Genomic DNA, 25,551 nt, shown 5'->3' with positions numbered 1-25,551 from the left:
ATAATTTTAGAGGAGAAGCCACCAGAAGCTGGGGGGATCAGGAAAGGCCTCAGACAGAAATGCTGACTTCCTTCTTTTCTTTTTCCTTAAAGTTCCTGACTGACCTATTGGGACTGAGCTTCTGAGACCAATGTCAGGCTCTCAACTTAATAGCTCTACATCCTGAATTTGGAGCCTCACTCACTGTCTCCTTACATGGGGTTAATGAAATAGCAGTCATTGGGCGCTCAAATCCATTAAAAACTACTTTCTGGTACACATCGATGTAATTTATAAATCCAACTCTGAAATCAAATTTTCAGTCATGAAGGAAAATGGAATCTGATTGGAAAATAGAATCACAATTTAGTACTTAAGTTGGAATATTAGAGCTTTACTTTTCCTTCAAAGAGGATTGCTATTTAGATATCTTTAAAGAGCATGTGGCTGAGGAGAGACGTTTCTGGGAAGGAATCACAGAATATAGAATTCCAAGGCCAGAAGAGAAAATAAAAGAAAACAAAGCAGGACATTTTGGAGCTGGAAGGGGTGTTATAGCATAGAACACAGGATCAGAGCTATAAGGACCATCATATTTCAGAGGAAGTAACTGGCCAGAGAGGGGAAAGAACTTATCTAGATTTACACAAAGAGGGGCAAAGTTGGGCAGTTTTTTGAGAGGTTGCAGAGTTCTAAAACAGATTTCATCAATTTTAGGAACTCTTGTGGGGAAAGGTATCAAGGTAGAGTAGAATCTGGAGGCATTTTCCCAGGATCACATAGTCATTATGTATCAGAGGTGAGAGTTGAACTCAAGTCATCACTACTCTGAGACCTGGCCTTGATCTGCTATGCCATACAATCTCTGTAACTACACAGCCATTACTATAGTGCAGTGATGGTGAACCTTTTAGAGATGGGAGTGCCATTCTTCCCCCCAAGACTGTGTGTTGTACCCCTCCCCAACACCATATGTTGGGTACCTCTCCCCCACAACACAAGGAATGGAGAAAGTGCTTCCACTGGGCTGCTGGTGTGGAGGGGCAGGTGAAGTGTTCTCAGTGAGTGTAGATAGGGGGAGGGGTATGCCTCAAGTGCTCTGCTCCCCTCCTGTTCTGCTGCCTGTGAGCCACCCGCCTTACCCCCTGTACTCTCCAGTTAGGCTGCTGGGCAGAGGGGCAGGGGATGTGAAAAAATGAAGAGGGGGAAGGGAGCAGCTCTACTCGAGTCCCTCTGCCTTTATAGTAATGAACTCTGGGGGTAGGGAGAGGGGAGGGAGGATGACTGAGTGCTCACAGAGAGCACTATCTGTTCCATCTTTGGCACCTGCGCCATAGGTTTGCCATCATTTCAATAGTGTAATATGTATTGAGATCCTATAAGAAGACTATACAGTTCATTCTATATGGGCACCAGCAGTTCCAATATGTACCCTATCAAAACAACCTGTATACTTTCTACTGTAACATTCTTCATGAGCAGATCCTTTAGGTAGCTGGCCTTAGGCAACTGGCTTAATCTGATTATTAAGATGGAGAGAAAACCCCCTGTTTTAGTTAGTCTTTTAGAAGAAATGATGAAGTATGCATGTCATTGCCTGAAAGGGAGATGATGAACTCAAAGCACAATAAGACATACATTTTTGTACACAGAGAATATGGGAATTTGTTCTGCTGGGCTAGGAATGTTTGTTACAATGATTTTCTTTGTATTTTTTAATGGTGGAAGGCAAAGAAGGAGTTGTAATAAGGTAGTAAAAAAGAAAATTCAGAGAAAAAGTGAGAAAAGAGGGTCAATGAAAATACTTTTTTTTTGGAAATGCACAGAAGAGAACACGAGGAAGGCCCAAAAGAATAACAAACAGGACTGCTTTGCAAGTAATACAGAATAGAACGTGTAATGAGACATAGTATAGAGGAGATTTCTATAATTCAGAGAATACATGTTTCTAGAATGTTATAGAATTCCTATAAAATACATACATACCTATATAAAAGATATCTGCACTTATACAATATACATTGTCTAATTCTATATAATAGATCAAATAATATATAAACATATTTTAGATTATATATGTTTCCAAAAATGCAGGCTATAGATAATAAAGACTCACAGTTTCATATATGATCCTCTTTTTCTGTAAAATAATCATTTTATCTGGCATTTGTGAAGTTTGGGATTGTTTAAAGTGTCATTTGAGAGCTTGTAATTCCATTGTTGAATAAAGACATGATAAATCATGACATGAATTTTAAAGGCAATATCCTAAAAATTCACAAGATGGGCATGTCGCTCCATGAAAGAGGACCCTGAGGAGCCACTTGGGAACAATGACCACAGCACAATTCAGTTCCACATCCTTAGATAGTTTTCCGGCCTTCTTTGATTTAGGGACTTTTAAACCTTAAACTTCCAATTTTTCCCTAATGCCTGGGGGAAAACCTGGGTTCAAATTCTGCCTCTGTGGCATACCACTTGGCCTCTCTGCTCTAGGAAATTCTCAAAGGAGTTGTCAATGCTGGAGGGACTTTCGCCATGGGGAGTTCCCTACACAGGCTTAGAAAATCCCCCAGAACAGCCAAAGGGCAGTTCCGATAGTCAGATGGATCTGGGAATTCAGGAACAACCCATCCATGCCTGCCCATCCTTTCTGATGCTTGTCTGTGACCTCCCATAAACTGACCACCCACGGTGCTTCCTCCTGACACCTAGTAGTATACTCTTTCCATCATGCACTGCTAGCCCTGTAAATACATCAACCAGTGGATATTTATTTTATGTATTTAATAGTTTTAATGAACCGTTTTTAATCTAGAAAGGAATAAATTGAGTCTTTCTTTTGCTTTCCTACAGCCCAAACTAATGAAGTCATCTCCTACTATAGGAATGGCTGGATTTTAGAGTTGGAAAGAGACTTAGAATCCATCATCTTCATTTTCCAGAAGAAGAATCAAAGTCCCAGAAAGGGGAAGTGATGGCCAAGCACAAGCTAAGTGGCACAAGTAAGGTTTTGAATTCCTGTTCTTTTCCTCTCGCCTCAGTCTATATTGTTCCCCTCTCCACTGTGGTGCTTCCCTTCAGATCATGGTCAGTGGCTTCTGATAGAAAACACACCCATTGCTCTTGACTAAGAAGGCACGAAGGCCTGGTACCATGGTTTTTTGAGTAGGTTAGAGACAGCCTAAAGCCAAGGTGGAGAGAAAAATGATCACCAATCTGTGTTTCATCTGGCCTGTTCATGATGTCCATACCTTTCTGCCACCTGGAAAGAGTGGGAACCTAAAGTAAGAGAGTGCTCCTAGCACACAGAGAAGAAAAGTGGAGCACAGTAAAGGGGCACAAAAGGAAGCTAAGAAGAGCCTTGGTTGGCTGGAGTTGAAGGGGTAGGTTGGCGAGGGAAGACTTTATTGGCCCAAACAGAGGACTATAGAGGCTGTAGTTCCTGGTCCTGACAGCACAGTTCTCCAGCATAACTCTCATCCAGCTTCCTCTTCAGTGGCGCCGGATTGAGCTCCAGCCCATTTTAAGATTCCATATGAGCCACTGCCTTTTATAATTAAGAATTGATGAAACCATTTTTATGAGAACTTGAGTTATTGCAAACAAATGTTCTCTATTAGTGGATGCCTTACATAATCTTCCCATAAAATTTCAAGATGGCTGATAATTCAATTATGTTCAGCCAGATCTATGGAACAGTCATGAATTCATTTCTCAAACCTCTTACTGGTACGCCTGCTATTCTGCTGACAAATGGCTCGCACAGATGTTGGCAACTTGTAGAGGATGCCAGAATAAGACCTATCATTGAAGCTTTCCCTCCTCCATCTGCCTTTTAGCAGCACATTCTTATGGGAAGAAAATGACCAATTAGTATTGGGCTCCTGGCTTCTGGCTCCAGACTTTGACATATGTTGGCCATCAAGGTCAGATAAGGGTCATCCCACACCCACCAACTGGTAAAAGAGGGAGAAAAGCAAATGGTTTCCTGCATGGTTTGTGAAGTCAGTATTAACAGGGAGACAGACTCTCTTCTAAGACGCTAACAACATCCTATCCAGCTATCAAGGCCCAGCTAAAATTTTCCATCTTCTCCATGAAGCCTTTCCTGACCCCTCCACCCCTTCTTTTCCCTTCCGTAGATCTAAAGCTTTCTACCCTCTCTTATTTTATCACAGAATAGACAGAGCATTGTACCCAGAGTTAGAAGTCCTGATTTTGAGTCCTTCTTCTGTTACTTGCTAGAAATGTATGTGACCTTAGAGAAGGCACTTGAATTCATCATCTATAAAATGCTGATAATAATAACTATTCCACTTATATCAGAATTATTAAAGGAAAGCACTTTTTGAATCCTAAATATCATATAAAGTATAGTAATCATCTTATATCATACAAAGTAAAGCAAGCTTTTCTATTTGTGTAGTGATAGAGAGCTGGCCATGTGGTAAAGGCAAAAAACTCCAAACCTGGCTCTGAGTTTAAAGGGTACCCAGGAGCAGAGATTTGGAGATGGAAGGGACCTTGCCCAACTCCATTTTACAGAGGAGGAAAGCACGGTCCAGAGAGGCTCTTCAGTGTCACCTGGGTAGTGAGGGGGCAGACCAGGAATCTGGACATCCTCATCTTCAAATCCAGTACTGCGCACCACCAAAATTAGGAGGCATTCATAGAGTATTATAGATTTCAGAGCCACAAAGGGACCTTAGTGGTCACTAGTTCAAGTTTTCTTTTTTTAATGGATGAGGAAATTTAACAATGCTTTTGAAGGAAGCCCAACTGATGATCAATTTCTCTAGCATATGATTACTGGTATACCAAAGGGTGGAGAAGAGTGAGTAAGCAGGCTTTAGTCACAAAAAACTTTGTGGATCAGTCAGGAGGCCATCTCACTAACTAGGAGAGGAAAGATAAGAGATCACGGTCTTACCTGAGTTCCTGCCTGTCACACCTAGGCCATACTTTGAAATTTGTAAAAATTATTTTGTTAACAAACATCATCAAACAGCATTTTCACACACACTAAAGTACAGACAAAGGACTATATGTGAAAACAAATCTTTTACATCTTACATCTAGAACAAGGAATATAAGAATCTCAGTATGATAGTTTCGAAGCTTTCCTGCCTCTCTGTGTCTCCTGAACTTCCTTCTGTGCTCTTCTGAAAAATTTTTTTTATTTTTAAATTTTATAATATGTTATTTGATCATTTCCATGCATTATTCATTAAAGACAAAGATCATTTTCGTTTCCTCCCCCCCACCCCCCGTAGCCAACGCGTGATTCCACTGGGTATCACATGTGTTCTTGATTCGAACCCATTGCCATGTTGTTAATATTTGCATTAGAGTGTTCGTTTAGAGTCTCTCCTCTGTCATGTCCCCTCAATTGCTGTAGTCAGGCAGTTGCTTTTCCTCAGTGTTTCTACTCCCACAGTTTGTCCTCTGCTTATGAATAGTGTTTTTCCTCCTACATCCCTGCAGATTGTTCAGGGACATTACACCACCACTAATGGAGAAGTCCATTACATTCGATTATACCACAGTGTCTCAGTCTCTGTGTACAATGTTCTCCTGGTTCTGCTCCTCTCGCTCTGCATCACTTCCTGGAGGTCGTTCCAGTCTCCATGGAATTCCTCCACTTTATTATTCCTTTTTGCACAATAGTATTCCATCACCAACATATACCACAATTTGTTCAGCCATTCCCCAATTGATGGGCATCCCCTCATTTTCCAATTTTTGGCCACCACAAAGAGCGCAGCTATGAATATTCTTGTACAAGTCTTTTTCTCCATTATCTCTTTGGGGTACAGACCCAGCAGTGCTATGGCTGGATCAAAGGGTAGAAATTCTTTTATCGCCCTTTGGGCATAGTTCCAAATTGCCCTCCAGAATGGTTGGATCAATTCACAACTCCACCAGCAATGAATTAATGCCCCTACTTTGCCACATCCCCTCCAGCATTCATTACTTTCCTTTGCTATCATGTTAGCCAATCTGCTAGGTGTGAGGTGATACCTCAGAGTTGTTTTAATTTGCATCTCTCTGATTATAAGAGATTTACAACACTTCTTCATGTGCTTATTAATAGTTTTGATTTCTTTAACTGAAAACTGCCTATTCATGTCCCTTGCCCATTTATCAATTGGAGAATGGCTTGGTTTTTTGTACAATTGATTTAGCTCTTTATAAATTTGAGTAATTAAACTTTTGTCAGAGGTTTTTATGAAGATTTTTCCCAGTTTGTTGTTCTCCTTCTGATTTTAGTTACATTGGTTTTGTTTGTACAAAAGCTTTTTAATTTGATGTAGTCGAAATTATTTATTTTACATTTTGTGATTCTTTTTATGTCTTGCTTGGTTTTAAAATCTTTCCCCTCCCAAAGGTCTGACATGTATACTATTCTGTGTTTACCCAATTTACTTATGGTTTCCTTCTTTATGTTTAAGTCATTCACCCATTTTGAATTTATCTTGGTGTAGGGTGTGAGGTGTTGATTTATTCCTAATCTCTCCCACACTGTCTTCCAATTTTCCCAGCAGTTTTTATCAGATAGTGGATTTTTGTCCCAAAAGCTGGGATCTTTGGGTTTATCGTATACTGTCTTGCTGAGGTCGCTTGCCCCCAGTCTATTCCACTGATCCTCCTTTCTGTCTCTTAGCCAGTACCAAATTGTTTTGATTACTGCTGCTTTGTAATATAGTTTGAGGTCTGGGGCTGCAAGGCCCCCCTCATTTGTGTTTTTTTTTTCATTATTTCCCTGGATATCCTTGATCTTTTGTTATTCCAAATGAACTTTGTTATGGTTTTTTCTAAATTAGTAAAGAATTTTTTTGGGAGTTCCATGGGTATGGCACTAAATAGATAAATAAGTTTGGGTAGGATGGTCATTTTTATTATATTGGCTCGTCCTACCCATGAGCAGTTAATGTTTTTCCAATTGCTCAAGTCTAGTTTTAGTTGTGTGGCGAGTGTTTTGTAGTTGTGTTCATATACTTCCTGTGTTTGTCTCGGGAGATAGATTCCTAGGTATTTTATTTTGTCTAAGGTGATTTTGAATGGGATTTCTCTTTTGTTAGATTTAAAATGGTTGAAGTCCTTAAACAGTAATAGTTAAAAGAGTGATGTTGTAAACTGTAGTGAGTTAAAATGGTGGACGATATAAATTGTGATAGATATAAGAGAGGGTGAGTAAATTTGACAGCAGAAAATATGTTTCACTACAGTGTCTTGGTTTTTAAATCGAATATAAGGTGGTCGCCAGGGAAATATTCCCAATTATTCAAATACCCAAGTCAACTGGGTTTTATAGAGATTTTAATTAATACAAATGTGGAATTAAAGAAAAGAGAGAAAGAGAGAAAAAGGAAAATAAGTATGAAGGGCCTTAAGCCAACATGGCCTAGACCTGAGTCTTAAGAGAGAGAGATCAGTCAGTCAGTCTTTTAACACTCACCACAAGGTCTGTCTAAGCAAGGATTCTAGTGACACCAGGCCAGCTCCATCTCAGCTGACTTCACCAGAGAGAGTTCCAGCCAGAGTCCTCCTTAAAGAGCCTTCCAGCCAGAGACTGTTCCAAAGAGCCTCTCTCCAGAGCCTCCAGAGGGACAGAGTCCCCTCAGAGGAGCTCCAGCGAGACCTCCTTAGAGATTGTCCTCCAAGAGCTTCCCTTCTCCAGAGCTTCTCTCAAGAGATTCTTCCCAATCGATCCTCATCAGAGATCCCCCAAAAGGCTTTTTTCTCCAAGGATCTCCAAGCCTCTCCAAGCCTCCAAGGATCCCTTGCACAAGAGATTCCTTTTCTTATATAGGAGATTTTTTTCCTGTGTCACCTCCCCTAAGTCCTTACATCTACCAATCACTGTAGACATTTTCCAAAGGACTGCCCATCTGAATTCCTGCTAAGTCGACTAATCTCCTCAGGAAGTCTGAACCAGTGAAAACACAGCTGAGTCAATCTCATTAAGAGAAAACTTGCCCGACCCTTTTAGGTACCTAGCATCTCATTGTATCAATTCTAAAAAACAGGCATGGCTCAAAGAACTCCTTGCCTTATTATAAGCATGGGTCCAAGTACTTTCATTATTTAGCAAGGAGTTTTCTCCCCTAAAGCAGTCATAAGTATGGGTGGAGTAGAGGTCCTCCCATAGCAAGGATTTTTCTCCCCTAAAGCAGTCTTAAGTACTGGTGGAGTAGAGGTCCTCCCATTTCTGATCCTGGCGAGTTCTCACATCAAAATGGGGAATGTTTCCCAGTAGGATCTTATTAGGAATCAATCCTGATCTTATTAGGAATGCATCTAGTTTATCCCCATTGCAGATGATATTAGCTGATGGGTTTTAGATATATACTGTTTATTATTTTTAGGAACAACCCTTCTATTCCTATGCTTTCTAGTGTTTTTAATAGGAATGGGTGTTGTATTTTATCAAAGGCTTTTTCTGCGTCTATTGAGATAATCATGTGATTCTTGTTGGTTTGCTTGTTGATGTGGTCAATTATGTGGATGATTTTCCTAATATTGAACCAGCCCTGCATTCCTGGTATAAATCCTACTTGATCATGGTGGATGACTCTTCTGATCACTTGCTGGAGTCTTTTTGCTAGTATCCTATTTAAGATTTTTGCATCTATATTCATTAGGGAGATTGGTCTATAGTTTTCTTTCTCTGTATTTGACCTGACTGGTTTTGGAATCAGTACCATGTTTGTGTCATAAAAGGAGTTTGATAGAACTCCCTCTTTGCTTATTATGTCAAATAGTTTGTATAGTATTGGTATTAACTGTTCTCTGAATGTTTGATAGAATTCACTGGTGAATCCATCAGGCCCTGGGGATTTTTTCTTAGGAAGTTCTTTGATGGCTTGGTGGATTTCATTTTCTGATATGGGATTATTTAAGAATTCTATTTCCTCTTCTGTTAGTCTAGGCAATTATATTTTTGCATATATTCATCCATATCACCTAAATTGGTGTATTTATTGCCATATAATTGGGCAAAGTAATTTTTAATGATTGCCTTAATTTCCTCTTCATCAGAGGTACTGTCCCCCTTTTCATCTTTGATGCTGTTAATTTGCTTTTCTTCCTTCCTTTTTTTAATTAGATTGACCAGTACTTTGTCTATTTTGTTTGTTTTTTCAAAGTACCAGCTTCTTGTCTTATTTATTAAATCAATAGTTCTATAACTTTCGATTTTATTAATTTCTCCCTTAATTTTTAGGATTTCTAGTTTGGTTTTCTGCTGGGGGTTTTTAATTTGGTCACTTTTGAGTTTTTTTATTTGCATTTCCAATTGATTGATCTCTGCTCTCCCTAGTTTGTTAATATGTGCACTCAGGGATATGAATTTACCTCTGATTACCACTTTGGCTGCATCCCAAAAGGTTTGAAAGGATGTCTCGCCATTGTCATTTTCCTCAATGAAATTATTAATTGTTTCTATGATTTCTTCTCTAACTAAACGATTTTGGAGTATCATATTGTTTAATTTCTAATTAGTTTTTTATTTGGTTTTCCATGTACCATTACTGATCATTATTTTTATTGCCTTGTGGTCTGAAAAGGCTGCATTTATTATTTCTGCTTTTCTGCATTTGTGTGCCATGTTTCTGTGACCTAATGTATGGTCAATCTTTGTGAATGTGCCATGTGGTGCTGAGAAGAAGGTGTATTCCTTTTTATCCCTATTTATTTTTCTCCATATGTCTATTAATTCTAATTTTTCTAAGATTTCATTCACTTCTTTTACCTCTATCTTATTTATTTTTTTGATTTGATTTATCTAAATTTGATAATGGTTGGTTCAAGTCTCCCACTAATATGGTTTTACTGTCTATTTCTTCCTTCAATTCTCCTAGTTTCTCCATTAGAAATTTGGGTGCTATATTATTTGGTGCATACATGTTGATTAGTGATATTTCCTCATTATCTAAAGTCCCTTTTAACAAAATATAATTACCTTCCCTATCCCTTTTGATCAGGTCTATTTTTGCTTTGGCTTTATCAGATATCATGTTTGCCACTCCTGCCTTCTTTCTGTCAGTTGAGGCCCAGAAGGTCTTACTCCATCCTTTAATTCTGACCTTGTGGGTGTCTACCCGCCTCATGTGTGTTTCTTGAAGACAACATATGGTAGGGTTTTGGATTCTAATCCATTCTGCTATTCATCTACGTTTTATGGGTGAGTTCATCCCATTCACGTTCAAAGTTATGACTGTCACTTGTGGACTCCCTGGCATTTTGATATCCTTCCCTAATTCTAACCTTTTCTTCTTCAGCTCTACCTTTTAGTCCAGTGATTTACTTTAAATCCGTCCCCCTTGTATTTCCCTTTCTACCCCCCTCCCTTCTTATTCCCTCCCTTATTTTCCCCTGTAGTCTTTTTAAAAATTTCCCCCCACCCTCTCCCTCCCTTATACTGCTTCCCTCCCCACCAGTCTGTTTTTTACCCTTCTACCACCCTATAGGGCGCAAATCTATTCTCTTCCCCAATGGATTGGATTGTTCTTCCCTTTTTGGGTCAGTTTCAAAGTACCTAAGAGTTGAGTATTTCCTATCTCCAACCTCTTTACTCTTCCAGTATATCGATGTTCTCCCCCCTCCCGCCATGAGCTTCTTTGTGACATATAAATTTACCCCCATTTGTTTCTTTTCCCATTTCTTTTAGTCATAACCTCTTTTCTTTTTTAGCTTTAGTCATGTATATATATATACATACACATGTATATGTATTTATGCATGCATATATCTATATACCTATTTGTGTCTTGTCCTTTCATCCTATACAGTTTGTCACTGTTCCCTCTGAGTGTAGTTCTTCTAGCTGCTCAGGTGATAGCAACAGTTTTTAAGAGTTGCTAATGACCTCTTTTCTTATAGGGATACATATCATTTTAACTTATTGAGTCTCTTAAAAATTTGTTGTTGTTGTTGTTGTTTTTTTCCCCTCTTTTTTAATTACCTTTTGATGATTCTCTTGAGTTCTGTGGTTGGACTTCAAATTTTCTGTTCAAGTCTGGTCTTTTATTTATGAATGCTTGGAACTCTTCTGTTGTGTTAAATGACCATACTTTCCCCTGTAAGAATATAGTCAGTTTTGATGGGTATTTTATTCTTGGCTGTAGACATAGTTCCCTTGCTTTCCGGAATATCATATTCCATGCCTTTCGGTCCTTCAGTGTGGATGCAGACAGATCTTGTGTTATCCTCACCATGTTTCCATGGTATCTGAATGGCTTCTTCTTGGCAGCTTGTAATGTCTGTTCTTTCATCTGATTGTTTTTGAATTTGGCTATAACATTTCTTGGTTTTGTCAGTTGGGGATTAAATACAGGGGGTGATCTGTGGATTCTTTCAATCTCCACTTTCCCCTCTTGTTCTAGGATCTCGGGACAGTTTCCTGGATAATTTCCTCTAGTATTATGTCCAGGCTTTTTCTTTTGTCGTGGTCTTTTGGTAGTCCAATTATTCTTAAATTGTCTCTTCTTGAACGATTTTCTAAATCATCTGTTTTGTGAATGAGATTCTTCACATTTTCCTCAATTTTTTCATTCTTTTTGTTTTGTTTTATAGTGTCCTGCTGCCTTGTGAGGTCACTTGATTCTAGTTGTTTTACTCTGGTTCTTAAAGATTGGATTTCATCTCTGGCTTTTTGGTCGTCTTTTTCCTTCTGGTCTGATTTTCTTTGAAGATCGTCTTTCATCCTCTTTACCTCGTCTTTCATCTCCTTTGCCTCATCTTTCATCTCCTTTGCCTCATTTTCCAGCTGGATGATTTTGGCTTTCAGGACACTATTTTCTTGTTTTAGTTCAAGTGCCTCTGTTTCCAGATGACTTATCTTAATTTTAAGTTCTTTTCCCAATTGTCTTCAGCCTCTCTTAGTTGTGTTTTGAGTTCTTCCACAGCCTGTATCCAATTCGCTGGGATTACTGGTTTATTGTTTGCTGATCTCTCCCCCTCTGTTCCATTTGCTGAGTAGTAGCTGTCTATTGTAGTTTCTTTCTTCTGTTTCTGTTGTTTGTTCCAATTCACCCTGTCTTTACTCCCCGTATTTGTCTGTGCTCTTGTTCCTCTCATTTTTTTGTTTTTTGGGGACTTCTATTGGTCTCTCCTCTTGGAGCTTTAACAGAAAATCTCTTGGTGTAATCTCTGGGGGAGGGTTGTTTGGGGTTTGAGCTTTCCTGTCCTCTGGAGGCTTTTGATTGGCTTAAAGTCCAGCAGTTAATGAGTATGGATGGGGGAGCCTGGGCTTCCCTGCATTCTGGAGACTTTTGATGGGATTGAGTTCAGCTTAGTTGGGCTGGGTTTACTCTGAGTTTTAAACTTCCTGGACGGCTGGAGCAAATATGGAGGATCTCCAAAGCTCTGGCCAGGCTGCCAGGTCTATGCTCCTTCTAGGCTACCATCTTGACTTTGCCTCTAGGTTTCTGTTTTTTTTTTCAGAAGACCCTGCTCTCTAAGGGGGGAGGTGCATGGCCTCCCTGGGCTCTGAAGGCTCCTGATGGGATTAGGTTCACCTGGTTTGGGCCGAATGGGCCCTGAAGCAAAAAACCTCCTCCTCCACAATCTGTGTTGAATGCCTGGAGACTGGCCCAGGTTGGTTTCAAGGTAAACCCTTCACTGGCCCTGAGGTTTTTGTTCTTTCAGAAGCTCTGAGGGCTCCTGATGGGATTAGGTTCAGGTGGTGTGGGCCAAATGATCCCCGAGCCAAAAAAAGGAAGAAAAAAAAAACAACCTCTTCCTCCACTGTCTGTGTTGAATGCCCAGAGACTGGCCCGGGTTACTTTCAAGGTAAGCTCTTCGGAGCAACCCCTTTGCCAGCCCTGAGTTTTCTGTCCTTTCAGTAGCTCTGAGGGCTCCTGATAGGATTGGGTTCAGCTGGTGCCCTAAAGCTGGGACCTCCCTTGAGACTCAGATGGAAGGACCCAGCCAGGGGGCTACAGGCTTCCCCCTTCTCTCTCTGTTTCCCTGCAGTCTGTGTTGGGCGCCCCGGAGACTGGCTCAGGTTGCTTTTAAGGTGAGTCCTCAGAGCCCTGAGGTTCCCGCTGCTGCCATGGGCTCAGCACTCTGGGTTGGGGGGGATAGGTCCTGGGACCTTCCTTCTGCCTACCCCTTAGATCCGAGTGATCTAGGGTTCTGGCTTTTGGGGTGTGGTACCTTTTGATCCAGGTCCAGGAGGAGGGTTCCCCAGGTCTATCCTGTTGTTCAGCTTGAATTTCAGTGTCCTAGGAGCACTCTGTTTGCGATCGGTAAGGAAGGGTTTCCGAGGTCTGAACTTTCGCTGCTTCTACGCCGCCATCTTGACCAGAAGTCTCGCTCTTCTGAGAATTTTAAAAAATGTTACATTGCATTTTTCTTTTGTTTTTGTTTTTTAACATCTCTGTTGTTAGAATGCTTATCCTTCCCAAATACCTCTCCTTAAACTGAAAATATAAAACAAAACTCTCTGTTGTAACCAGTAAGCATAGTCAAGAAAAACAAATCCACACACTGGATATATCCTAAACTGTTTAGGCCCCCACATGCCTGTCAAGCAGTGGGTAACAAGAAGCAGTATGCTGATAAATATTTAACAACTAGTTCTCAAAAATAAATTCCACACATTATTAAGATTTCCTTCATAACTTTTTAAAGACTTGACAATCAATAAAATAATAAATCGAACCCTGATTCATACCATTTGATTATTTCAGAGGTGTAAATGTTTCCGCTGAAAATTTAGCATTTAGCCCTACCATACCATTTTCAGCTGACTTGAGTGCTCTCCTGATAACATGATTCATCGTTAGTCCTTGAAGTAGTGGTCAATTATTGTATTTGATCTGATATCTTAACTCTTTCAAAATAGTTTTTATTTACAATGTAGTTTTTTAATAAATGTTTTTGCAGATTTTGCTCATTTCGCTCTGTATCAATTCATGTGAGTCTTCCCAGTTTTCTCTACATCCATCCCTTTCATAATGTCTAATGGCTCAATACTATTCAGTTACATTCAGTGTGGTATAGTGGACAGAGTACTATACTTGGAGCTAGGAAGACCTCAGTTCAAAGCAACTCTCTAAGCCTAGAAGGTACTGACCTCTTTTGGTAGAGAGAGTATCCTTATCTGGAACTTCCCCAACGCTAATGAAATCACAGTTTCTAGTCCCTATCCCTAGGCTAATATACCAACACTTGTTGAGCCATGTCCCAGTCGATGGACACCTTTTGAGTTTCCAGTTCTTTACCTCTACAAAAAGAACTGCTATAAATATTTATGCACATATGGGTCTTCTCTTTATTTCCTTGATCCCTTTGCAATACAGACTTAATAGTGGTATTGCAGAATCAGTCAATAAATCAATAAACATTTAGGGCCCACTATGTGCCAGGGTGTATGTTGTCACCTTAATTTATTTAGCTTACATGCAGAGTACATCATGCATAATGCCAGACTGTATAATAAAAAACTGGTATTCACATCATCAGGAGAAATATCATCTGTCTCAGATACTTTCTGCTGGCAGAAAGTGAAGAAGAATTAAGAAGTTTCTTGATGAGGATGAAAGAGGAGAGTATAAAAGCTGGCTTGAAGCTTAACATAATAAAAACCCTTAACATCTTGGCAACTGGTATCATCACCTCCTGGCAAAAAGAGGGAGGGAGAAGAAATGGAGGCAGATGGTGACTGCAGTCATGAAATTAAAAGATGCTTCCCCTTTGGAAGGAAAGCTTTGGCAAATCTGGACAGCGTACTAAAAAGCAGAGACCACCTTGCCACCAAAGGTCCATATAGTCAGAGCTATAGATTTTCCAGTAGCAATGGATGGCTGTGGGAGTTGGACTATAAGGAAAACTAAGCACCACAGAATCAGTGATTTTGAACTGTGGTGCTGAAGAAGACTTTTGAGAGAACTTTGAGCAGCAAGGAGATCAAATCAGTCAATTGTTGAAGACATTAATTCAGATTATTCATTGAAAGTTCCAGTTCTGAAGCTGAAGCTGAAATAATTTGGCCACATGATGAGAAGACATGACTCATTGGAAAAGACCCTGATATTGAGAAAGATTAAAGGCAAAAGGAGATGGTAGAGGTTGAAATGGATAAATAGTGTCATGGAAACAACAACCATGAACGTGGACAGACTTTGAGAGAGAGTGAAATATCGAAGGGTCTGAAGTGCCCTGAATTTCATGGGGGTCATGACTGAGCGATGTGACATGGAAATCACTTGAAAAGACTGATATATATTAATTTAAGGTCGCCAAGGAATTCAGCTATGTAATTCCTAAATGAAAACTCAAGTCAGCAGTCAACCTTTTATGGAGTTTTTAATTACAAACAGGAGGAAGAAAGGTATTAGAGAGAGAGAGAGAGAGAGAGAGAGAGAGAGAGAGAGAGAGAGAGAGAGAGAGAGAGAGAGAGAGAGAGAGAGAGAAAGGGGAGAGAAGGGAATAGGGTTTAAATACCCCCTCTGCTTAGGCTGGGCCAAAGGCCCAAGCCCTTAGATAGCTGAGGCAAAGAAAAGAGATCAGTCCCTATCACTCACGTGACCAAAATGGAGAAACAGTCTCAGGGGCCTCCACCTTCAGCCTCCTTCAGAGCAAGCCCTCCTCTCAGACCTCTCCAGGAGCTCTCCCTCCAGGACCTCTCTCCTCTCAGACTCCTTCAGAGCAAAACCTCTCAGAGCAAAACCTCCTCAGAGCAAAACCTCCTCCACTTGTCCTCAGACCCCGCTATCTTTAAGGAAACGATATAAGTCCCCTCCCCTCAGTTCTCACATCTACCAATCACTGTCGATGTCTCCCCTGTGCCAATGGTGACTTTAGCTTAACCCAGGACCCCGCCCAGAGGTCTGTTTCCTTTACACATGTCTGTTGAAGGTCATATTCTCAAATAATTAAATCTTGATCTTTGCTGCAGCCCTTCCTAATTTCTGTTACTCTGAGTAGGGTGGAGATTGTAAGTTCCAAGACCTGGTTCTGTCTTTCCAAGTATCTCTATTGTATCAATTCTAAAATCAATCATGACTCAAAGAACTTCCTGTTCTATGCTTAAGCATAGGTCAAAGCCCTTTCCATTGTTTAGCAAAAGGTTTCTGTCCTAAAGTAGTCTTAAGTAGGGAGGAGAAGGATCCTCCCATGCCAAGGAGTTTCACATTCCAATAGAGTTCTTACTATCAGTAGGAAATTTTTCAAGTATGAAATTTCCCCGGGAAATTTCCAACATTCATAAGTCTAAGAAATTTTAAGGTTTACAATCTCCCCTGATGATCATGGGAGACCAGTCTCCCCATTGATCAAACAACATAATCAAGTTTGTAATTCTGAATTCAATTTTAACTATAGATATACACAATATTCAATTTTTAAAAGAGAATTAGAATAGTGAGAGAGGAAATAGAAAAGAAAAGAAAGCAGTCCCTTTTGGCATAAATGTGTACAATTACAATAAATGTTCAATCAAAAGTTCAGTCCAATCAATCATATCCAAAGTTCATTCTTGATCTTCTTGATGAAGTGTAGGTTTTTGGCACCTTTCTACAACAGTTCATTCTCTGGATATAAAAGTTTCAAGCTTCTTTCTTGAAGATCTTTTCTCGAACAGAATCAAAATCTTTGATTTTTTATAACAGTAAAATCTTAAAACAAAATTCAAAATTCTTGGATTTTTATAAAAATACAATCTCAAACAAAAAATTCAAAAATTCTTAGATTTTAAATTAAAATACAATCCCCCCTGAAGTAAGTATTAAAAAACATTCAGTTCAACTCAGAATGCAATGTTGAGTTATGGGGGTGTATGAGTCAATTATCAAAAGAAGAGAAAAATAATCAAAAACATAAGAAAAATTCAAAATAGGCCTTGTTTAGGTCCAGTTTAAAGTAATTTCTATCCCACAAGTATGTAGGACAGAATGCAGTAATATTTCACTTAGTCATTTGTAGCCAAGACTACAGGAAGCTGCCATAATGTAAGAAGAGAAGAATTAGAATTCTATTTTGATGGGGAAATGTCATTCCCTTGTCTGATTTTTTTTTCATTCTCAGGGATATAGGGAGCCAGTATGATAGTCAAGCTTTGTACTTGTTTGAGTACTTCATAAAGAGTGTAGATACAAGGAAGTCCTATGACTTAAACATAAATTAAGTGTCACAACCTCGAGTCTCACTTTAATATTTCTTGTGTGCTCTATTGGCACTATTCAGGTTTAGTCTGTGCTCCTTGTTTTTATCACTTTTCCTGGAATCAGACACAAACATTAATCACAGTCCTATAATATTTTATCAATAAATGGCAGGTTCCCATAGTTTAAAGCTTTTGGGCATATATTGATATTATAGCAAGAGTATATATGTTAACTTGTAGTACTGCAGGAAAAAAATAATATTAATATTAATTATGTGTACCTTCAGTACAAAAAATGAGAAAAAAACCAAATATTCTGATCAAAAAATAAAATAAAAGAAATAAAATTAAGAAAAAAAATCAATAATTCAATGTGTTCTTGAAAAAACAGCATCCATTTGTCTATGGATTATTATCTCCAATTCATATGATAAGATATAGTCACAATTCATATGATAGGATAGAGTCAATCAGTCTCAGCAGAAGATGCTTTCTTCACATGTGAGCAGTGAATCCAAGAGTCTCTTTCTCCAATCTTTATAGATGTTGGAGTAGTTAATAATATTTGGAATGGTCCTTCCCATGAAGGTTGAGTTGCTCCAGTTCGCTTGAAATTCTTGATATAAACTTTATCTCCTGGGTTCAGGTCATGCAGAGAAAAGTCTAATGGTCTGGCTTGTACTGCAGCTCCGGATTCATGAAGTTCACGTAGTTTGTGCTGTAACTCCTGTATATAGGAAGCAATAGTAGTATCTCCCCCTAATAGCGATGTATAAGCCGGGGAGAAAGGCTTAGCCTGTATAGGCGGATGTCCAAAAAGCATCTCAAATGGTTAAGGTTTACAGCGACTGCACAACCACATGTACCAGGCACTATGTTAAATGCTGGGTATACGATAAGAAGCAAAAGGGAGTCTCTTCACTCAAGAAGCTTATAATCTATTGGGGGAGACCATATGCAAGCAAATATATTCAGGTAAGCTATACCTAAGATAAAAATGGACATTGTTAAAAGAAGTAAAGTGGTAGAAACAAGAGGGGTTGGAGAAGGCTTATGGTTAAAGTTGAAATTCTAATGGGGACTGAAAGGAAGCCATAGAAGAAGTCAATAGGAAGAGTGGAGGAGAAGAGCATTCCAGGCATTAAGGACAGCCAGAGAAAATTCCCTGAGCCAAGGATCAAAGAGTATATATGGTTTATTAGCTTTAGAGGCGTAGTTCTGAGTCAGAACCAAAGTGACATCTTCTACAAGCTGCTGGCTAACCCTACCATTCAGCTATTGCAGGTAGATTCTGGGGCCTCTGCCCAACCTATATGCCTTCAGGACTTTAGGAGTCTTAGATCTCCCTGGTTTCAGTGGATCTGGCATCTCATTGATGTGAGTGTTCCCTCTATCCATTCACTTCCATTCCATTCAATTCACTTCCCTTCCATTCCATTGACTTCCCTTCCATTCCATTAATTTCCCTTCCCTTCCCTTCCCTTCCCTTCCCTTCCCTTCCCTTCCCTTCCCTTCCCTTCCCTTCCCTTCCCTTCCCTTCCCTTCCCTTCCCTTCCCTTCCCTTCCCTTCCCTTCCCTTCCCTTCCCTTCCCTTCCCTTCCCTTCCCTTCCCTTCCCTTTCCTTCCCTTCCCTTCCCTTCCCTTCCATACCATTCCCTTCCCTTCCATACCATTCCCTTCCCTTCCATACCATTCCCTTCCCTTCCATTCACGGCCATTTCATTCCATTCACTTCCCTTCCATTCCATTCTATTCATTCACTTCCATTCACTTTCATTCCATTCCATTCTATTATATTCCATTCACTTCCATTCCATTCACTTCCATTCCCTTTCCTTCAATTCCATTCTCTTCCCTTTCCTTCCCTTTCCTTCCCTTCCATTCATTCCATTCCATTCACTTCTATTCCATTCACTTCCTTTCATTCCATTCCATTCCATTCATTCCATCCCATTCAATTCACTCCCATTGTATTCCATTCCATTCACTTCCCTTCCATTCCCTTCTATTCTATTCATTCCGTCCCATTCCCTTCCCTTCCCTTCCCTTCCATTTCCTTCCATTCCATTCGTCCCATTCCATTCTATTCCATTCACTTCCATTTCATTCCATTCTATTCTATTCCATTCCATTCATTCACTTCCATTTCATTCATTCACTTCCATTCCATTCATTCCATTCCATTGTATTCATTCCCTTCAATTTCCTTCCATTCAATTCCATTGCATTCCATTCCCTTCCATTCTATTCAATTCTATTCCATTCACTTCCATTCCATTCCATTCCATTCACTTCCATTTCATTAATTCCCTTTCCTTCCATTCCATTTCATTCCATTCACTTCCATTCTATTCACTTCCTTTCATTCCATCCCATTCTTTTCCAATCACTTCCATTTCATTCATTCACTTTCATTCCATTCCATTCAATTCCATTCATTCCATTCACTTCCATTTCATTAATTCCCTTCCCTTCCATTCCATTTCATTCCATTCCATTCCATTCATTCCATTCACTTCCATTCCATTCATTCCATTCTATTCACTTCCCTTTTATTCCATTCCATTCATTCCATTCCATTTTATTCCATTCCCTTCCCTTCTATTCTATTCAATTCTATTCCATTCCATTCCTTTCTATTCCCTTCCCTTCCCTTCTATTCATTCCATCACATTCTATTCTATTTCCTTCCCTTCCATCCTATTCTATTCCATTCACTTCCATTCTATTCACTTCCTTTCATTCCATCCCATTCTATTCCATTCACTTCCATTTCATTCATTCACTTTCATTCCATTCCATTCAATTCCATTCATTCCATTCACTTCCATTGCATTAATTCCCTTCCCTTCCATTCCATTTCATTCCATTCAATTCCATTCATTCCATTCACTTCCATTCCATTCATTCCATTCTATTCACTTCCCTTCTATTCCATTCCATTCACTTCCATTCCATTCTATTCTATTCCATTCATTCCATTCCATTTTACTCTATTCCCTTCAATTCCCTTCCCTTCCCTTCTCTTCCCTTCCCTTCCATTCTATTCAATTCTATTCCATTCCATTCCTTTCTATTCCCTTCCCTTCCCTTCTATTCATTCCATCACATTCTATTCCATTTCCTTCCCTTCCATCCCATTCTATTCCATTCACTTCCATTCTATTCACTTCCTTTCATTCCATCCCATTCTATTCCATTCACTTCCATTTCATTCATTCACTTTCATTCCATTCCATTCAATTGCATTCATTCCATTCACTTCCATTGCATTAATTCCCTTCCCTTCCATTCCATTTCATTCCATTCAATTCCATTCATTCCATTCACTTCCATTCCATTCATTCCATTCTATTCACTTCCCTTCTATTCCATTCCATTCACTTCCATTCCATTCTATTCTATTCCATTCATTCCATTCCATTTTACTCTATTCCCTTCAATTCCCTTTCCTTCCCTTCCCTTCCCTTCCCTTCCCTTCCATTCTATTCAATTCTATTCCATTCCATTCCTTTCTATTCCCTTCCCTTCCCTTCCATTCTATTCATTCCATCACATTCTATTCCATTCCCTTCCCTTCCATCCCATTCTATTCCATTCCATTCCATTCTATTCCCTTCAGTTCCATTCCCTTCTATTCCATTCCATTCATTCCTTTCCATTCTATTAATTCCATCCCATTTTATTCCATTCAATTCCATCAAGTTCTATTACATTTCATTCACTTCCCTTCCATTCCATTCACTTCCATTCCATTCATCCCATTCCATTCTATTCTATTCACTTCCATTTCATTCCATTCACTTTCATTCCATTCCATTCCATTCACCCCATTCCATTCTATTCCATTCACTTCCATTCCATTCATTCACTTCCATTCTATTCCATTCCCATCCATTCACTTCGATTCTATTCTATTCCATTCCATTCTATTCCCTTCTCTTCCATTCCATTCTATTCCATTCACTTCCATTCCATTTGATTAACTTAAATTCCATCCATTCCATTCCATTCACTTCCATTCTATTCTATTCCATTCCATTCACTTTCATTCTATTCCCTCCCATTCCATTCCATTCTATTCCATTCACTTCTATTCCATTCATTTAAATTCCATTCCATTCAATTCCATTCATTCCATTCACTTCCATTGCATTAATTCCCTTCCCTTCCCTTCCATTTCATTCCATTCAATTCCATTCATTCCATTCACTTCCATTCCATTCATTCCATTCTATTCACTTCCCTTCTATTCCATTCCATTCACTTCCATTCCATTCCCTTCTCTTCCCTTCTATTCATTCCATTCCCTTCCATTCCATTCTATTCCATTCCATTCATTCCATTCCATTTTATTCTATTCCCTTCCCTTCCATTCCCTTCCCTTCCATTCTATTCAATTCCATTCCATTCCATTCCTTTCTATTCCCTTCCCTTCCCTTCCCTTCCATTCTATTCATTCCATCACATTCTATTCTATTCCCTTCCCTTCCATCCCATTCTATTCCATTCCATTCCATTCCATTCTGTTCCCTTCAGTTCCATTCCCTTCTATTCCATTCCATTCATTCCTTTCCATTCTATTAATTCCATCCCATTTTATTCCATTCAATTCCATCAAGTTCTATTACATTTCATTCACTTCCCTTCCATTCCATTCACTTTCCTTCCATTCCATTCCCTTCCATTCAATTCATCCCATTCCATTCTATTCCATTCACTTCCATTTCATTCCATTCACTTCCATTCCATTCATTCACTTCCATTCTATTCCATTCCCATCCATTCACTTCGATTCTATTCCATTCCATTCACTTCCATTCCATTCTATTCCCTTCTCTTCCATTCCATTCTATTCCATTCACTTCCATTCCATTCAATTAACTTAAATTCCATCCATTCCATTACATCCATTCCATTCCATTCACTTCCATTCTATTCCATTCCATTCACTTTCATTCTGTTCCCTCCCATTCCATTCCATCCATTCAATTCACTTCCATTCTATTCCATTCACTTCCATTCTATTCCATTCCATTCACTTTCATTCTATTCACTTCCATTCCATTCCATTCTATTCCATTCACATCCATTCCATTCCATTCATTTAAATTCCATCCATTCCATTCCATTCCATTCTATTCACTTCCATTCCATTCCATTCCATTCCATTCCATTCCATTCACTTCCATTCCATTTCATTCCATTCCATTTACTTCCATTCCATTCTATTCCATTCCATCCCATTCCATTCACTTCCATTTAATTCCATTTTATATCCTTTTGCTGTGTGATTTTTGTCCATATATTTGCATAAATCCTCTAAAAAGAATGAAGTCAATGTGCTGGAAGCCTTTGGGTCTTTTCATATCTCAGGGATACAAATCATACTCTTGGACTATTTTTCTGTTATGCTCTCCTTCTTCACTTCCCCCTCTTAGAATTCCTTGCTACCTTCAAGAGTCTAGAAATGAACTTGTATTTGCTTATTTGTGACTACATATCTGCCAACAAGATACACGTTCCTTGCAGGCAAGGGATGTTTCATTCTTTGTCTTCCTGTCACTAGCATTTAGTATAATGCTTTGCATACACTAGTCATTTAAGTGATTGCATTTTTAGGAGATACTGACTTTGCATGCTGCCTCTCTTATTTGTGTGACCTGAGGCAAGAAGCCACTTAACCTTTTGAGGTCTCAGTGTCTTCTTTTTTAAAATTTCATTTGATTAATTTAGAGAATTTTTATGGTTACATGATTTACATTCTTTCCCTTCCTTCCTCCCATCTCCCTTCCATAGCTGACACACAATTCCACTGGGTTTTACATGTGTCATTGATCAAGATCTATTTCTATTTTATTGATATTTGTACTAGGATGATCGTTTAGAGTCTACGTCCCCATCAGTGTCTTCTTCTGCAAATTGAAAGGATTAGACTAACTGATCTCTAAGATGTCTTTCTCTAAAATCTATGATCTGATGGCTCTCTGATACATAACTCTTAAACCATGACGAACTCGGTTCCTTTTCTGGTCACATATGACTCTAAAGTTATCTTTTAGACACTTCTCATAGTATCTGATGTAGTCAGCTTCCACCCACCATCTGATTTTCCAGTGCCCTTTGAGTTACCTGCAGTCCCGATCCTTTGGCGCTTATGGTGTTCCATGATTTGTAGTCACATAGCATCACTCAGAGAATATTTGTGTTAAAAAGATGGGATTTGGCGTCAGGAAGCAGCTTTGGATCATTGAAAGTGCTGCACAATTTCACAAATGCATTCCAGCCCACTTTCTTGTTCAGCTCTGGACCCAGCTCACTGTCCATCTGCAGTGTGTGTCCTATGTAGATGAGGGAAAGGACTCACTCTGCAAATTGCCAGTCCAACTGCATGTCATCATCTGGGCAGCAACTCAGCCATCCATTGTAAATATAATCAACTTCGATTTATCTTTGACGGCTGTTATTTGAGTCCTGGAACATTCCTGGTGTCACATCCGTAGCTTCCTAACCTATAAGAAACATGAACATTCTTCTATGGATAAGATCCATATTGCCTCCTTGTTCATCTCTCTTGTCTTTGGCATGAGGATCAGTCTAAGAAAATTGTCCCAGAAACCCACGTTTGCTCTGCTTTTGTAGACTGGTCACAGGAGAAAGAGAAGCTAGTGCCCTCCACAGTGGTAGGAGCTACAGCTGCTCTGTTCCTGGTCCACAGATCATTTGTTACACCTTCCTGATTGTGAGGAACAGTTGGTTCTTAATACATTTTATTGCATTAAGTAGAAAAAAGATTTTAAAAAATCTTAGCAATATGTTTCAGTCTTTCTAAGGAGTAACCATAGGGCCAATTATGGCACTTTCATAATACAAAATATAAAAGTTTGTTTAAACCAAATCAGAGGAGCCTGGATTTGAAGTTAGATGACCCGGGCTGGGGTCCCAGGGGCTTTGTTGTTTGTTGTTATGATGGTGGGAATGAATTTGGAGTCTTAGGACCTAGATTCAAATCCCAGCTCTCTACTTAGAAACTGCGACCTTGAGCAAGTCACTTAGCCTCCAGGCCTCTGTTTCATCCTCAGTAAGGTGAGGTTGCTGCCCTGATTAAGTGATCTTTAAAGTGCCTTCTAACTTGAAGTCCTGTGACCCTTTGATCCATGAAACCCAGCCAATTAGGCACTTGGAAGAAAATACAAGAAAGGAAGGAATTGGAGCTGCCCAAGTTCAAGCTGAAACTCAGAAAAATGAGCTATGACGGAAGTTATTTCTTTTCAGCTGTGCCAAGTATTGCAAGACATGTATAAGAAAACTCTCTGTTTGGAGACTCTCAAAATTGCTGAGGCCGAGAGACATCAATAGAAAGACTGTTCTCAGCATTTATGCTTCTTATTCTGCACGTCTTTCCCTAGACATTTATTTCAGATGTCCAGACACAGAGTACAATGGAAAGAGCCCTGGTCTTAGAGTCAGCAGACATGTGTTCAAGGCCTGCCTCTCTCTGCCACTTCTTAGCTGTGTGACCTTGTAAGGATTGTTTTAGCACTGGTCTCAGTTTTCTTATGCCTTCTAGCAGTGTCACATGAGTATTGTGAAGGAAGAGCTTTAAGGAAAATGTAGGCTCTTCTCATTATCTTGATTATTATTCCTTGCTTTGTTGTAAGTTCCTAGAGGACAGGGACCTATTTTTTTCAATTGGCCAGCAGATAAACATTTAGTAAGTGCCTACTGGGTGCTAAGTTGGGGTGGGGTGCAAAGAAAGACAAGTGGTCCCTGCCCTCCAAAAGCTCCCATTTCTAATGGAGCAAAACAATAGGCAAACCACTCTGGATATAAAAGATCTATAGAAAGTTTATGGAAAGTAATCTCACATGAGGAGAAGGGAAATAGGAGAATGGGAAAGGATGAGATTTGAGTTTAGCTTTGAAGGAAGCTTGGAGGCTGAGAGAAATGAGGAGGGACAGCCAGTGCAAAAGCATGGAGGTGGGAGATGGTGCATCGTGTGCAAGGAAGAACAAAAAGGTCAATTCTCTCTTGAACTTGTGGCTCAGTTGATATTGCTCAGACCCAGACCATTCATTTTAGTTCTTGGATACCCCAAACTTGTGAGATCAGAGTTCAGGTGCACTTCCAATGATAACTTCCTATTGCCAGGGAATGTGGGTATGGCCCCAAGCCACATGGGTGCTTATCTGAGGGTTTTGATTCTTCTCAACTTGCCTCCTGGGACATTGGGCCGTATGGGACTGACTACCAGACTTTGCTTTTTTACCAGCTTGATAAGGCAAGATTTATTTTCCTAGCCCCTTTAACCTTCTTTAAACACCCCCTTTAACCTCCCACCTCCCAGCTGTGCAGTGCTCTGATGCTGACACCTGGCTGCCAAGGCTCTCTTCCTGTTCAGCCTTGCAGCCCATGCCCCTGCCCTTTCCTATTAAAACGCATTTGGCCTGCGTGTA

At 39.6% G+C, this 25,551-nt stretch overlaps 1 protein-coding gene across 1 annotated transcript in view; it reads left to right on the top strand.

Moving 5' to 3' along the window:
* LPAR4 (lysophosphatidic acid receptor 4) overlaps nucleotides 1-25,551 on the top strand; it is a 167,142-nt gene that overhangs the window by 29,883 nt on the left and 111,708 nt on the right. The window contains exon 3 of the mRNA XM_056808845.1: nucleotides 2,836-2,984. The gene's annotated coding sequence lies outside the window, so the exon portion shown is untranslated. The remainder of the gene's footprint in view (nucleotides 1-2,835; nucleotides 2,985-25,551) is intronic.

This window comes from Monodelphis domestica, chromosome X (genome assembly GCF_027887165.1).
Source record: "Monodelphis domestica isolate mMonDom1 chromosome X, mMonDom1.pri, whole genome shotgun sequence".
Lineage (NCBI taxonomy): Eukaryota > Metazoa > Chordata > Mammalia > Didelphimorphia > Didelphidae > Monodelphis > Monodelphis domestica.
The sequence above is the reverse complement of the archived record's forward strand: the minus strand, read 5'-3'. Positions and strand labels throughout refer to the sequence as shown.